This window comes from Marmota marmota, unplaced genomic scaffold, assembly GCF_001458135.2.
Source record: "Marmota marmota marmota unplaced genomic scaffold, marMar, whole genome shotgun sequence".
Lineage (NCBI taxonomy): Eukaryota > Metazoa > Chordata > Mammalia > Rodentia > Sciuridae > Marmota > Marmota marmota.
The window spans coordinates 1286494-1304019 of NW_026000240.1; positions in this window are offsets into that span (position 1 = coordinate 1286494).

Sequence of the window (17526 nt, forward strand, 5' to 3'; positions counted from 1 at the left end):
GATCTGACTCCTGTGATGAGCACCTGTCATAGTCTGATTTTAGTTTCATGGATTTGCAGCAGGCCTGAGGATGTCAAGGTCTCTCATCAGCTAACGGAGATCCCTGCCTCTGGACCATTTTTGAGATTTGGATGGGGGAGGGGGTTGTGGTCTGTGTCTTGCATCTGCGTGGGAACTCTGGTAATGCCCACCACAGCATCCTGTCTGATGTCTCTCTCTCCTTTCCACCTCAGCTTTCTCTTGTGATCTATGACCCAGCGCCCCCTCTACTCCTTGTAGGTTTCCTTGGTTGCATCCCTGGGTATCCTTCGTCCTCTTAGCTGACAATTCATGATGACAGACTTTTCTTAAATCTTTTCTCCACCTGCCTCTGGATCATTTAAAAGACATGTCTGGCAAAAAGTGTACTTCTAGGGACCCCTTGATTAGTGGCAGACTGGTTAATCCTTGAGGGCCCCCCAAATGGTTGTGCTCTTTTTAATTCCCCTAAAACTTGATGTATTGGGAGTGTCACACCTTTTGGGTTTCTTAAGTAATCTTGTTTCAACTAAATTGCTGCCCAAAGCTGCTTTTGTTCCCACAGTCATTGGGAGTACATCAGACGTTACCCTAAGTTACAAAAACTCCAACAATCACAAGATGAATGATAAGCACTTATTGAGCTCTTTTTATTTTTGTACTGGAATTGAACCCAGGGGCACTCAACCACTGATCCACAGCAAAGCCCTTTTTATATTTTATTTTGAGACAGGGTCTCGCTAAGTTGCTTATAGCCTTGCTAAATTGCTGAGGCTGCTTTGAACTCAGGATTCTCTTGCCTTAGCCTCCCAAGCTGCTGGAATTACAGGCATGTGCCACCGTGTCCAGTTTATTGAGCTCTTAATAGGTGCTAGGCACTATTCATGTGTGGTTAATTCATTTAATTTTTATAACAGAGCTATGAAGAAGATACTGTTATTAATGTTTTACAAATGTGGAAACTGAGGCACAGAGTGGCTATACAACGTATCAACAGGTCATTTCTGCTGATAATCATCCAGTTGGGGCCTAAAATAGAACAAAGTCTATACAATCTGTTCTTTTCACAAACTTGAGAATAAGGTGATCCTAGATGGAGATCAGGTCCTCCAGCTTTCACTAACATTCAACTCCTCTTCGAAATGCTTTCATGTCTTGGTCTCACTGAATTGTTTAGTGCCTCACTAAGTTGCAGATGCTGGCTTTGAACTCATGATCCTCCTGCCTGTGTCTCTGGAGCAGCTGGGATTACAGGTGTGCACCACTGAGCCCAGCCTTTCTGAAGAACTCTATCATTTAGGTGACTCAGTTCCCTCTGGATAGTAGACACATTTTTACTTTTGCCAGTTGAATGGCAGTACTCATTTCTCTGAGGGTCCGGAAGCTTTGCTCATAGCTGCAGGCAATGTAGTTTAATTTGAGCAAAACAGATAGCTATCATTTCTTTTTTAAAAAAATATACATATATTTTTAGTTGTAGGTGAACACAATACCTTATTTTATTTTTATGTGGTGTTGAGGATTGAACCCAGTGCCTCATGTGTGGTAGGCTAGCGCTCTACCACTGAGCCACAACTCCAGCCTCTTGAGCCATCATTTCTTTCCACTAATTCTAGAAAAAAACTTTCCAAAATCCAAATCCTCCAAATTTTCCAAATCCCAGTGCCTCCTGCCTTCCTCAGTCTCCTCTTTTCCCCATCACCTTCCTCAAATTCAAGGAATTGTTTGCTCATTATTTTTCCTACTTGAAGAATGAGTCAGGGTTTGCAATTTTAAGCAACAGAAAGTGACTCTGGCTCACCTAATCAGGAAAGGAATTTGTTGGACAGATATCGGGTAGATGCCAGGTGAAGGATGGACATCTAGATGATCACACAGGCAGCACCAAGAGGAGGTGGGCAGTGTAACCACAACCACAGTCAAACCAAGGGGATGGCCTGGTTGGAAGCCTTTATCACTGTGGCTGTTGAACATTGTCCCAGGTACTTCTGCCACTATTGTCTGAGACACCAGAGACTGCTGCTGCCACCTCTGAAGCCAGTCAGCATATTTATACCACTTACTCCAGATCCATGGTTCTTGGCACATATTCAGGGGATTGAGCCTGGATTATGCAACCGGACCCTAATTTCCAAGGGATATGGTTGTGCTTCCCAAGACCACACAAGAAAACGCTCCCCTAAACAGTAAAGGGGCTTAGATGCTGAATACACCCCAAAAACAACCCTATCAGCAAATACTTCCTATTATAGATCCCAGCCCAAGACACATAATCCTCTTTTCCCTAAACAGAAAATGGGAGTCATTTTTGCTCTCAAAGGAATGAAAGCACCTTTCTCCTTAACAAGGAATGAAAGCACCTTTCTCCTTAACAAGGAATATCAACTTCCTGAAGTTTTCTGATATCAATAATGTATAATTAATTTATAGAGATCACAAAAATTTTTGAATATTTAAATATTTATTATATTTATATATCATAGTTATATTTAATACATTATAATAATATGAAATATATACTTTGTTAATACAGTATAATATAAACAACATATATTAATGATCTTCTTAGCAATCATCTCCAACAAAGGATTAAGGACAACTGTATTTTAGATAAGGAATCTATAGCTTCAAAATATAATATTTAAAACATTTAAACAGGTATCAGAAGGACAGACTTCAATAGCAGTGGAATATTTTTACTTCAAGAAGCCAAATATATATTTTATGAAACACTCAACAGCAACAAAGAGAAATACTGCACAACTTCAAATAGTGAGGTGAAATTGGGTGTGGTGGCTCATACCTGTAATTCCAAGTATTCATGGGAGTGGGAGAGGTAGGATCTCAAGTTCAAGATCATCCAGGGAACTTAGTGAGACCTTGTCTCAAAATAAAAAAAAATATGAGGGGCTGGGGATGTTGCTCAGTGGTAGAGCACCCTTGGGTTCAATCCCCAGTAAAACACACACACACACACACACACACACACAGGAGGTTAATATGTTGTGTCATTGTTTAAGTAGCTTTAAGATGCTGCTAGTTAAACATCAAGTTTTATCAAGGTCATATATCTAATAAATGGCAATGCCAAGAGGGGAAGAAAAAAAATGCTGCTTGTTGCTTTAATATACCATCTGACTTAAATTCTAATAGTTGGGTTCTTTCTTTCTCTCACCTTCTCCCACTTCTCCTGCTCTATAATAGACACTGAAAGAAAGACCATGTGAGGACATAGAAGGTGGCCATCTGAAGCTAGGAAGGAACTCTCGCCAGAAAATCAGCTGGCACCTTGATCTTGGACTTCCAGTCTCCGGAACTTGGTGAGAAGTGGCAGGGACCTGTGGAATTCATAGCAGCTGCTAGTGGCATGGAACACCTCAGAGACCACGATGTCTCCTTCCCCCGTGTGGTCACCAGCAGCTTGGGCTGAGGCCAGGGGACATCAAGCCCCTCATTCCTGATGAAGCCACAGAGCCTGAGGATGTTTTCTGAGCCAGGTGGAAAAGGTGAGCAATGAGAAGTCCTGAGGAGGAGTTTCCACACTACGAGCCAACATGGCACCAGGATCTGGAAACTTATGGAACCTCTATCTTCTGGAATGCTGGGGGCCTCACATGTCTCCTCTGCCAGTGATGCATGCAGAAGACAGGGAGAGCTGGCCTTATCACACTGGGATACTCTGCAGCCTTGAAATTAGAAGAATTGCAGTCTACCTTTTCTTACAAATGTGTGGAAACCCACGTAGTTGTATCAACTTGATCTGGAGGTAGACTTGAGGCCAGAGAATTTGCTCCGATGTCTCAAAATTTAAATGTAAATTACAGTAAACTTCTAAAGCATATATAGAGCATGCGCTCATTTGGTTTGTGTTGTCAGGAGCCCTTTTAAATTTCGTTTGACTGGGGCCACCCTCGGGCCCACCCTCCCTTTCTGTCCTTACCCCACAGCTCTCACCAGAAAAACATATTCTGACTATAGTTTGGTAAATTTAGGACTAACCTTCCCATTTTATAGATGAGGAAATATAGGCTTAAGAACTTTAGATGAGTTGCCAGAAACCACACAGCTGGCAAGTAGATCCTATCTATGAGCATTTCATCTTGAAATCCAATTCTTTTCCACAAAGAAACGAGTGGAAGTTTACTCAGGGTAAAATATACTTACACACTGCAAAGAGCTGACAAAGAGAATTCCAGGCTGTCAGGAGAGGCAGAACGGGGTTGGGGGCTCATCTCTCCACTCCTGTTTCTGACACCAATTTTGAGATCCAGGCCTACCTCACTTGTCTGTAAAATAAGTTTGCCCCCAGGCCTACCTCACTTGTCTGTAAAATAAGTTTGGATGTCATGGTCTGAGCTATGTCCCTAAAACTCACATGATAAAGTTCTAACCTCAAATGTGACAGTATTTGGAGATAAAAGACTGAGGCCTTTTAAGAGGTTAAGTAAGTTAAAGTAAGGTCACTAGAGAGATCCTAATGCAATCTGACCAGTGTGCTTTAAAGAAGAGGCGGTTGGGGCTGGGGTTGCGGTTCAGCAGTAGAGCACTTGCCTAGCACGTTCAGGGCCCTGGGTCCTCAGCATCACATATAAATCAATAAAATAAAGGTATTGTGTCCAACCATAACTAAAAAAAAAAAAAAAAATTAAAAAAAGAAAGAAAAAAAAAAGAAGAGGAGGTTAAGCACTGACAAAAACAGAGATACAACCAAGAGAGGACACAGATAAGAAGGTAACTGTAAGCTGAGGAGAGAGGCCTTGGGAAAAACCAGCCCTGCTCACAGCTCTACCTTGGGCTCTAGTCTCTAGCACCAGGATACTTTTCTGCTGTAGAAACTTTCTGTTCTGTGGTTCTTTGTCATGCAGCCTGAGGTAAACTAATGTAAATGAGCCAATTCCATTGTGTGGATTTCCACAGCTGGAAAACACCATCCATAGAAAGCTTGCTGCCCAACACTGCAGACTCTGTGAACTATTCACGGGTCAGTTAGCTGGAACTTTGAACAAATCAAGCTGGGTTTTGCAAGGTTTTGAGCCTGAGGTTTTAGAATTGTTTTTGGTCCATTCTGGAGACTCACTCTGTTCCCCTCCTTCCTCACCACCATGCTGCCCTCTCAGAGACCTTCCATGGGAGCTGGTGGCTTCTTCTGTCCCAAAGCACCCTTATGCTATCAGGTTTTGTCTGATGGTCAGGTAAATAGGGCAGAAAGGAAAACACAGCCACTTATGAAGCAGTGTTGAAAGAACGAAGAGAAAAATTGGCACGATTTTCCTGAGAGACAGAAAGGAAAATGACTGTCCTCCCCCAATTCCCATGGAGGCAGAGACAGGGGCCTTAGGGTCACCTAGTCCAGATGATATGTTTTACAGGTGGAAATGAGGCTAGAGTGGGACAAAGCTCTGCCCCAGCCCAAGCTGGTCGGCTATATTCCCATCTCTTGGTGCTTGTCACTAGATCAGACTCATTCCAGGAACAGGAAAGGGAAAAAGATTCTCTTGAGATTTCAGAAGTGCCCTTTGGGGAGAAGTCTTCTCTGAGCACCATGGCTCCTGTGAGTTTGGTTTGTTCGTACTTTCTTCATCCTTTGCTGTCTGAGGAGCTCTTAGAGGCAGCTAACTGCTGTCACCCATCTATTGTGTCACAACTATGAAGGGCAGAGAGAAACATATATGCTCACCTCAACCTCTCTGGAAATACCCTTACCACTGGCATTGTCCCTCCCAGGACTGCAGAGCCAATTATACTTGTGCTTTTTTTTGGTTGCCAAGGTGATGAGCACGGAGGACAGAAAGCAGGGTGGGCAGCCACTGTTGCCATTGATGGAAGGTCAAGTGCAGCACTCCTTAGCCTTGGTGTTTGCTCCTAGACTGCAGAGCTGCAGCCTGCGTCTTTCCACTATAGTGTGGTTTCCTGGAGGCAGCCTGCTCTGGGGTCTTTCTCTGGAGAGACACCACTACACATAGACCATGTTGGTGTCGCTTGACAGGCCCTCGGACATGGTTCCACCACTGATCAAACTCCCTAGAATGGCTCTCAAAAGATGATCTGAGCTGGGCAAGATGGCACACGCCTGTAATCCCAGCAGCTCAGAAGACTAAGGCAGGAGGATCATACAGCCTCAGCAATGGCGAGGTGCTAAACAACTCAGTGAAACCCTGTCTCTAAATAAAATACAAAATAGGGTTGGGGATGCAGCTCAGTGGTCGAGTGCCCCTGAGTTCATTCCTGGTATCAAAAAAAAAGATGATCGGATAAATGGTCCTCATGATATTTGTCAAATGGGGGTCTCACTAAGTTGCTAAGGCTTGTCTTGAACCTGTGATCTTCCTACCTCAGTCTCCCAAGTCTCTGGGATTTCAAGTGTGCACCTCCTCACCTCACCCAGCTACATTTGTCAAATGGAAGCAAGAACAGAATGATGAGAGTAGGCAGCTGCTGAAAGCTACTTGGTTCAATAAGTTAACAAATATCAACCCTTGATCATTGGGCATTTATGGAGCACACCATGTCTGTGGGGCTTGGGGACCAGCATGCACAGGGTGACACAGCCAGGAGGGACTGAGTTGAGATTCATAATCACATCTGCCCTAGTGCAAAGCTGAGCCCTCTGCATTGGACCACATGTACCCAAGTGTTTCCCAGAGCCATGGTTGTGTAGCATTTGGGAGGTCAAGGAGGGAAAGCACGTTTCTGAGAAAATTTAGTAATTAAGTATATGTCTTACTAAAAAGAAAAGAAAAACTATTATAAATTTAAAATGCAGAAGGGTAAAAAGAAGGAAAAAAAGCAAATACCTACTATATTTTCACAACTAGAAGTTAGCTCATTACTTTTCAGCATATTGTTTTACTCTATTTTCCACTACACATCAGTTTTCTCACAGAGTTGTAATTATCCATTGACTGTAGCCTTCAGTAGACAAAAACTTAAGTTTTTCTCATTTTCTATTTTATCATTAATACCTGTATAGTGCTCTGCATATGGATGGTGCTCCATAACAGGTTTTAAACACATTTGTAGAACAATAAAAAATTCTAATAGTTGGAAAATATGGTGACTTACATAAACGTATTTCTAGGTAACTAGAGAGTGTCAATTTAAGTACTAATCTTTTTCATTCTCTTTTTGAAATTTTAAATAAATTGTACATTTCCCTTTCTTATATTTAAGATACTTATCTATGGGATTCTATTGTTTCCTGGTTTGAGTTTAGTTATTTATGTATAATACCTTTATTGAGATATAACTCACATGCCATGTAATTCACACATTTAAAGTATACAAGGCAATGTCCTTTTTAGCATGTAGATAGAGTTGTGAAACCCTCAATACAAGTTCAGAATATTTTCATCATCTTACAAGGAAACCCCATACCCATTAGCAGTTACTCCCCAAACTCCCAGACTTAGGTAACTACTCATCTTTCTGTCTCTATTTGCCTATTCTAGATATTTCACATACAAAATAGAATCATATAGCATGTGACCGTTTGTGACTAAGTTTGTCCATGTTGTAGCATGCATCAGAATATTGTTCTTTTTATGGTCAAATACTATTCCACTGAGTGGATACATATTGGCCTTCTATTATATGAGGGTTTCACATCTGTGAATTCAACCACCCAAGCATAGAAAAAAAAAATGTTTTAAATTATGTCTGTACTGAACATGGACAGATTTTTATTACCTAAATAGTACAGTATAACAATTATTTATACCACATTTACATTGTATCAGTATTATAAGTAATCTAAAGATTATTTAAAGTATATGGGAGGGTATGTGTAGGTTATATGCAAACCCAACATATTTTGGATGGGGGACTTGAGCATCTGTGGACTTTGATATCTGAGGGGAGCCTGGAATCAATTCCTTGAGAATGCAGAGGGATTACTGTACTGTATTTTATCCATTGATCAGTTGATGGATATTTAGGTTGTTTCCAATTTCTGGCTGATATTAACAATGCTTCTATGACCATATGTGTACAAGTTTTTATGTGGCCATATGTTTTCATTTATTTTGGGTACCCAGGAGTGGAATTAGTGAGAATTAGCATAATTCCCAGACTGTTTTCCAAAGTTTCTGCACCATCTTACATTCTCACCAGCAGCATAAGAGTCCCAATTTCTCCACATCTTCGCTAACACATGTTATTACCTCACTTTTTTATTCTAGCCATCCTGGTGGATATTAAGCGGTCTCTCATTATGGTTTTGATTTCTATTTCCCTGATGATGACTGATATTGAGGATATTTTCTGTGCTTCTTGGCCACCGGCAAGTTAATCTGTTCTTGAGGATACTTTCAAGCATAAATGGCCGTGGTTGTGAAAGGAAGGGACTCTCGTGGAAAACCTGTAGTCAGCAAAACAGAGCTGTCGGTAAAAACAAAAAAGCAGATAGGATATGTCATATATTTATATATTTAGATTCTTCTCTCTCTCTCTCTCCTATTGTCCCTTGTTTCCACAGTACTAAATATGTATTATTGTTTATGGATTAGATAGAGGCTCAGCTTCTCCCATGAATCAAGTGCCTGGGTTTTAAGACAGTTTTCTGCTGTGATTTGGGCACCTGGAAGTTGCCAGGAGTCTGATCTCTGGAACAATCAGGTGGCATTTTACCTAGAGATGGTAGATTGAATAGGGTGGGACCACTTACTGCTTGGGGCAGGTTTGCCAAGGCTACGGTGGGAAACTAACAGAGAGGAGGAGGTCCCCAGGCCCGTGAACTGGAGAGTGGGGTGGGCAGTGGTCAGTACAAGGAGAAGGGATACACAGGACGAAGGGAAGTCATCGCATTGTTGGTGTGAGTGACCCTGGTAACTAGGTGAGAAGCAACAAAAGAGGAAGAGTGCATCTCAGAACCCTGAAGGGGCTAATTCAGCCTTTGCACTCTGAGGGCAGCTGATGATAATAATTGGTTCTGATTGGCTCATCTTCCTTTGGTTTGTTGGTGTGAAGGAAAAAAAAAAAAAAATTACTTCTCCCGTTTCCGCCTTCCCAGCACCCTCCCTGCGGACCCCACCCTGCCCCCAGCTTGTGGCTAAACTGCCCAACTGCCAATGAAAACCCAACTTCCCAGCGTGCCTTGCGCCGCCCAGATGCCCCAGTCCCCTCCACTGCCCTCGCTCCCCAGCTGAAAGGGGCGCTAGCAAATCTCCTTCCAGGTTCAGGGTGTCCACCGCAGGGCCTCTTGCTCTCTGGGGGCCTCCGCCGCCACCTCCCTTGACTGTGGCTGAACCTGCTACCACTTGACAGCAAACCACACTACGCAGGAAGGAGGGGCCCTTCGCCCTGGGCCTCCAAAATCGACAGGGCGTGCTCCAGCTCCCACCGCAAGCTGCTACAGATCCCTCCCCCTTCCTTCCTCTCCTTGGGTCTCAGGAGGCCCAGCAGGGGCCCCGCTGGTGGTCTGATCCTGACCAGTAGAGCTTCTGGGGGTAGGTGGGTGCGAAATGAATTTGGGAGCTTTGACTCTTTGTGGAAGTTTGCACCTTGCCCAACTGCCAAGGCCCCTCTGATCTGTCACAAACACTTCCTCCTTCCCATGCATTTCCTCACTTCTCAGGAACCTGCAGCTGACCCCCAGGCCTGCACCCCTCCCTGTTCCAGGAATCTGCCACCGCGTTTATTTGCTTCCTTCGCCTCTCTGAGCAGCCAGAACCTTGCCTTTCACTCTGCTGCCACTCTAGAGCGCCACAGCTGTTGGGAAAGGCGGTCAGGCGGTGGAACATGGCAGGTTTCAGGTCCTGAGATGAATGTATGATTCAAAACTCTAAAAAAACTCTAAAAACCAAATTTGGTTGTGTGTGTGTGTGTGTGTGTGTGTGTGTGTGTGTGTGCGCGCGCGCGCTTGCTTGCTTTTCTCGATTTTGGCACAAACTCATTTAGTTGCAAAACGTAAAGTGGCAAAAGGGCTGTTTTGTTCACTTTGTCCACTTAATGTTAACATTCATGTTTATTGCCAAAATATTAACGTGTTGATGTTGGGGAATGTTTCAACACCCTGGTGGAGGAATTATATAAATAAGTTACATATGCACTGTGATACCTCTGTAAACCACAGAAAAAGTGTGACCTTTGAAACCCTCTGGCCCCCTAATTTTAGGATAAGAGATTTTGGATCTGTACCGTAATACCACTCAAAAGATGACTGGATAGTTAATTATAGGCATTCATGTGACAGAATACTATGGAGTTAATAAGAATCATATCTGTGAAAATTTAAGGATATGAGAAAACAATTCCATGTTATTTGCATATTGTAAATTATACATATGAATTTACAAAAGAGCATACAGAACTGATTCCCTATTTTTTTTCGGTACTGGGGTACTTAACCCCCCAACCTTTTTTTTTTTGTGGTGCTAGGGATTGAACCTAGGGCTTTCTGTATGCTAGACAAGAACTCTACCAATTGAGGTATATCCCCAGCCCCACCTAATACTTTTTAATATTTTATTTAGAGACAGGGTCTCCCTGAATTGCTAAGTACCTCAATAATCTGCCAAGGTTGGCTTTGAATTTGCAATCCTTCTGCCTTCTGCTTCAGCCTCCCCAGTTGCTGGGATTATAGGCATGCACCACTGTGCTGGACCCTGATTCCTACTATATATCCCTATCTATCTATCTATCTACCTACCTATCTATCCGTCCATATTTCTATCTATCTATTCATCCTTGCATCTGCATGGGAAAAGCTTGACAAACAGTACACCATAATGTTAATAATGGCTTGTCTCTGTGTTGTGGACCTATGATTAATTTTCTTCTTTTTAGCTTTTCTTTACCAGTAGCCATGTAATACTTTTATAATCAGGAAAAAAAAACCCATAAATATTACTAAAACCAAGTTGGTACTGACACTTTCTACTGTGTGATCTTGGGCAAATGACTTAATCTGAGCCCATATTTTCTCTTCTGTAAACTGGGACTATTAATACCTACCAAGCAAAATTGTTGAGGAATAATGTGTGTATGTGGGGCAGAGAGTGGGCCCCATATCAAACTCTGCTTTATCCTCTGCCAGGCAGGACTGGGCCACTCACTGTTGTCATAAAATAGTGTAAACCCAGGTGCTACACTTTGTTTGCTATTTTCCAAGTGGATCCTTGCTGATGATCAGGAGGGGACTTTCAAGTGTCTTTCCCCCTCCCTATCACACTGCCTTGATTTCATCCTCACATGCAGACAGTTTTCTACTTTGCCAAAGCTAAACCCCATTTTATGGACACTCAGTTACATCTCTATTTATCTCTCCCTGACCTATTCTGACAAAGAAAAGAGATAAGTTTATATGGCACTTCCTATTTTTCAAAAGGTATTCACATGGGCTGGGGATGTGGCTCAAGCGGTAGCGCGCTCGCCTGGCATGCGTGCGGCCGGGGTTCGATCTTCAACACCACATACAAACAAAGATGTTGTGTCTGCCGAAAACTAAAAAATAAATATTAAAAATTCTCTTAAAAAAAAAAGGTATTCACATACTGACTCTTCTCTTTCTTACCTTATTTGTTTCTTGCTTTCTCTCCTCCCTCGCTAACCCCCTTTTCTTTCTTTCTTTTTTTAATTTTTAGTTATAGATGGACACAATATCTTTATTTTGCTTATTTATTTTTATGTGGTGCTCAGGATTGAACCCAGTGCCTCACATGTGCAAGGCAAGTGTTCTGCCACTAAACCACAACCCCAGCCCCTCTTTCTTTTTTTAACAGATAGGATTTCATTATATTGCCTAGACTAGCCTTAAACTTCCAGGCCCAAACAATCCTGCTGCCTTGGCCTCCTGAATAGCTGGGACTGTAGGTATATAGGTGCCATACTGCCTGGCTCTTACCTTATTCTTGAGAGGACAGTTGTCCTTCTCTGTTTTTACATCATTACCCCCATTAATTTATATATCTATATATCTATATCTTTATCTATATATATCTGTATCTATACATTTATCTATCTATCTACCTATATCTCTATCCCGAATACTTCTAATTTTTTTACTTTTGAGATAGGTTCTCACTAAGTTGCTTAGGGCCTTGCTAAGTTGCTGAGGCTAGCTTCAAACTTGGTGATCGTCCCACCTCAACCTCCTGAGTTGCTGGGATTATAGGTGTGTAGTCACCATGCCTAGCTCAGAACCCCCATTTATCAATCAACCAATACATGTAATCCAGTTCCTAAACCTACTACTCTACTGAAACTGCTCTTTGTAAGATTATTCATTCAATCATGTAGTCCACAGAAATTCATAAGCTCCTATCTATGTCAGGTTCTGTTATAAGCCCTGGGAAACATCAGCAAATAAAGTTCTTTTCCTATCACACAATCTAGTTGGGGAGGGAGGACAGATAACTAATATATATATAATAAAATATCAGGCAGTGACATAAATTTAAAAAATGGGGGGAAGCATAGTAAGAAGAAAAAAAGTTTTGGAAGCATGTGCTTTTTTTTAGATGGTGTGGTGAGGGAATGCCTCTTTGAGAAGGTGACTCTGGAGCAGAGGCCTAAAGCAAGTTATGGAGCAAGCTATCTGCTTATCTAGTAGATCTGGCTGAGGAAGGAGGAAATGGCTTAACCAAGGAGCTATGAAAAGAACTTTATGCTTTGAGTGGAGTTAAGTGGGAAGGAAAATGGTGGTGTATGAAATCAAAAGGAGCAGAGAAAGGATGTGGTCATAGGGCCTTGAGCCCATGGTAAGGACTCTGTGATTTACATCATCAACTATGAAGAAGAAGAAAGAAAAAAAGACTTCTCAATGACCATCAAATAGCTTCCCAAGTCCTCAATCTCTCTAACTGCTCTAGAACAAATAACATCAACCTTCATTCAATAAAGAAAACTTTGCTAGAAGGTGCTAGACTAAGGACTGCTTGGGGAAACACAAACCATAGTCCTAGCCTACAAGGACTCGGTGTCCTGAGGGAAATGTAGAGCTGTAACAGAGGACTGTGATTCCTCACAGGAGTACTGGACAGAGACATGAACAAAGTCCTTTAGAGGGACAAAGAGATGCCATCATCCCTACAGTCTGTGCTCCTTGGCATGACCTTATTCTGACTCTTCATCCTCTTTAATTCTTTTATCTCTGGTATTCAGTCCCATCTCAAGATGGTCCAGTTCAGATCTCCCACCAGTTGTGCTCGCCTCCTCCGATGAAGCTCTCAGCATCTCCTTGCTTCTGATTTGCCATGGTCCTCTTCCATTCTTCCCTGACCTGAGATGTAGTTAGTTATGTGGGTTTCTTCTCCTTGCTGTCCACTGCCAGTCATGCCCTGGCATTGACAGGATTCTTCCATGACCATCTTGTTATCTTTGTACATAAATCTTGAAGTCTTTGATCATATGTTGATATTGTCAATGTTTCCAGAAAGATGGCAATAAACCCACAGGGTTCAGTCACTAGACTTAGTGCCTGAAGGGAGGTCATGGGCAACGCAGAGAAAGAGGAGCTGACCCTTGGGATAGGAATCCCATCCCTTCCCCAAGAAGGTTAGAGGAGAAAAGTGAACAGTTCAGGAAGGACCCTCCATCCACCCTCCCCGCTCATATTGCCTGAGTCATAGGGATCTTTGCCCTAACCCCTATGCCCTTCCAGGACTGGCATCATGAGGCATTGAGTGGTACCAGCGTGGGCGGTGGCCTCTCTTCTTTCCGGTTTTCATTTTTGGTTCTTAAAAACTCCATTCCAAATGAAGGAAATGAAACTTTTGAAAACTCTCCCCCAGTAACCAGCTGATGTAAGGCAAGAAAACAATTCCCAATTAAGGCCCCAAAGGAAATCCCCTCCCTGTCATGTGCTGAGGCTGGGAGAGGAAGGGGAGGCATCAGCTCTGTGCTTGGCCAGGCCCGGTCACCAAGATGAAGCACTGGGATGAAAGGGCTGCCCTGTCTGTGGCAGCCCAAAACAGAGAGGGAAACATTAGAAGCAAGAGCGGGAGGACCAAGATCATGGGTCTGGGTGGGTGGCCAGGTCTATTTCCTTACCACTCCATTTCCAGGTACAGTGGACTGTTCTTCTCTCCCATGGAGCTGGCTGGAGGAGGGAAACTGACCTTTATTTCTCCCACTGGATCCCTTGCAGATGTGCCCCCTACTCAGAGGAGTCTCCCTTGACAGTCTACATTGTAGTCCCCTCATCTCTGCCCCAATTATGTCTGATCATCTCGCGAAGCAGTGGAAGCAGAGGGCAGAAACCAAAGCTCCTATTGATCTCTTTGGGAGATTGAAAAGTTTCACAATGACCAACTATTATGAGGCTTAGCTGAAAAAAAGGGAGGGAGGGACAGGAAGAGAAAAAGGAAGAAAGGAATCTTTGAAGGCAATACTTACAGGTAGGTTTATTGTCTTCTTTCTTCCTTTCTTCTTGGAGTAAATATTGACTGAGCCTTTTTATGTGCATTGGACATTATGCTTTTTGGTATAGCACATGGTCACCAATCTCAAGAGTTGATAATGTAGTTGGGAAAACAAGACCAAAATCCAAAAATATAAATCACAACACAAGAGCTATCAGGAGGCTGTGGGTGTTGCAGGCACTGGGACCCTGTGTTCAGAGGAAGAAGTACAAATGGGGTGGGGAAGTCTTCACAGAGAGGGAGAGCCTAGCCATTCTTTGGGATGTGGTAGGCACAGGAGAAGCTATCCCAAGCAAGGAAACCCTCTGATGGAAGGAGCACAGAGTGGGGAGCTTTGTCCTCTGCCTGGGGAAATAACAAAAAGACCAGACTGGCTGAAATGCACTTGTAGACCTGAGATGAAGTGTGGAAGAGACTGAGGCTAACTTGGTACCTGATCGAACTCTTTTCCTCCCTCTGGGATCTGCTGGTTCCTTGTTTTCACCTCAGATCTCCTCCATATCCTAGGCACACAACTTGCTTAATTTCTATTGAGCAGGGGGCGGGTACAAACACGACAGCACATGCCACAGGCTCAAATAAAGAAGCATATAGTCCACGAGACTCTCATGGTCTCATGAATTGACGTGCCAGGCTGGGAGTGCAGGGTGCACTCTGGGTCATGTTGGAGAGGAAGTACTTTGATCCCCTCAGTCTAGAGCAGCACAGCTGGGAGGGAGCCTAGAGCATCCAGCCAAGCTGGAGAATCCTAGCTGAGTTGACAGCTTACAACCCTGCAGGCATGAGGAATGTTCTGTTTTCAGCTGCAGATCTTCCCTGGTTTCAGTTACAGTGTTAGGGTCCCCGTGCTGAGCCAGCTTGCTGCTAGAGGAGAGCTGTTGGTGCTGTTTTCCAACAAACTGGTTTGTCTCTATACAACCACTAAGATCACTGGTGGCCGGGTGTGGTGGCACACACCTATAATTCCAGTAGCTCGGGAGGTTGAGATAGGAGGATCAAGAGTTCAAAGCCAGCCTTAGCAATGGTGAGGTGCTTAGCAACTGAGACCCTGTCTCTAAACAAAATACAAAATAGGGCTGGCGGTGTGGCTCAGTGGTTGAGTGCCCCTGAGTTCAATCCCTGGTACAAAAAAAGAAAAAAAATCATTGGATTTAAAAATTTTGTTGGAGAGCCAGGCATAGTGGTGCAGGCTTGTAATCCCAATGGCTTGGGAGGCTGAGGCAGGAGGATCACAAGTTCAAAACCAGCCTCAGCAATTTAGTGAGACCCTGTCTCAAAAAATAAAAAGGGCTGAGGATGTAGCTCAGTTGTTAAGTGTCCCTGGGTTTAATCCCTGGAACCAAAAGAAAAAAGAAAAAAAAATCTTGAGGTGTAGCAGCTGCGTTTCTTGAAAGAAATCCTATAGAAAAGGCCAATGTGTAAAACATATGAAAGTGGAAGAGAAGGGGAGAATTTAGGCCATCAATGAGGAATTTGAACCTGCTGTACCTGGTTTTAAGCTCTGTCCAGTTAAAGTGATGCAATGGCAATAATGAAAGGGGTTTAAGCAGGGAATAAGATAAATCAATACCAATTTTTTAATGTGTCCACACATTCTGCATTGGAGAGACAACATTAGGGGCAAGGAGCCAGTTGTCAAAATGATCCAGATATGAGTTGGTTGGTCTAGACCAGAGCAGTGGCCCAAGGATGAAGAGTAGATTGGATTAAAAAAACACTTCTAGGTGCTGGGGTTGTGGCTCAGCAGTAGAGTGCTTACCTCGCATGTGTGAGGCACTGGGTTCCATCCTCAGCACCGCATAAAAATAAATAAACAAAATAAAGGTATTGTGTCCATCTGCAACTAAAAAAACATATTTAAAAAATTTGTAACTTAGAATCAGCAAAAATCCGTGGCCAATTTAAAGTGAGGGGTGGAGTCTGAGAGGGCTGGGCTGCCTAAATTGAAGCATGCCATCAATGATGACTGCCCACAGGAAGAAAAACCAGTTGGGGCAAAGGATAAGAGTTCTGATTTGAACTGGGCATGGTGGCACATGCCTGTAATCCCAAGGGCTTGGGAGTCCCAGGCAGGAGGATCACAAGTTCGAAGCCAGCCTTAGCGATTTAGCAAAGCCCTAAGCAAGGCCCTGTTTTGAAGTTTAAAAAGGGGTGGGGGCTAGGGATGTGTGGGGGGGAAAGAGACTTGTGTTGGGATATATTATATTACAGTGATAATAACAGTCTGGGACATAATTAGTAATTAGTTAAAAATACAAGTCTGAATCTTATCTGTTAGAAGAGAATTTTGGAGCTAGAGATTAATATTTGGGAGTTATCAACATATTGGTAGACACGAAGGACATGGGAGTAAAGAGTGTATATAAAGCAAGAATCAGAAAACTTGGTTTGTGACAATTTGATTTTTACTTAGTTGTTTTCATTGGTGTCATCATTATCACCCTTACAAGTGAATATTTTAAAGAACAGAGAAAATTTGCTGGATGTTTGAAGCAGAAAGAACTTGCTCCTGTACTTTTAGGATGGACACGGCAAGAATAATTATGCTGTACAGAATCCCAAATTGCCACACTGCAAGAGAGGTGACTCAACCCTGGAGGATGTTCAAGATCTACTGCAAAACTGGAGAGCAGGGTTGGAGACCCCTTCTCCACCCTGGCAGTGTGACAGGCTGCATCACTCCTTCACCGTGTAGCAGGTGCTTTGCCTTCTGCACTAGAAGTGAAGCTCCTTGGAAACAGGAGCTCAGAGAAAATGCACATCAAGTTCCTAACAGTGTCTGGCACCCCTTTGATGATGATTATGTATTTATATATTTAGGTACTGGGGATTGAGCCCAGGAGTGCTTTACCTCGGAGCTACATCCCCACGCCTTTTTAGTTTTTATTTGAGAAAGGGAGGATCTTGCTAAATTGCTAAGGGTCCCTCTAAGTTGCTGAGGCTGGCCTCAAACCTGTAATCGTCCTGCCTCAGACTCCTGAGTTACTGGGATTATAGGCAGCACCACTGCACCCAGCATGATGGCTATATTATTAATTTGCATTATTCTTTTGAATTTTTGGCAAGAGCTATTGGGAAACTATGTATCATTCAGCTACAAGAAACCCATCCTTGCGGACTATTATCAAGAAGCTCATGATACTGACAATCT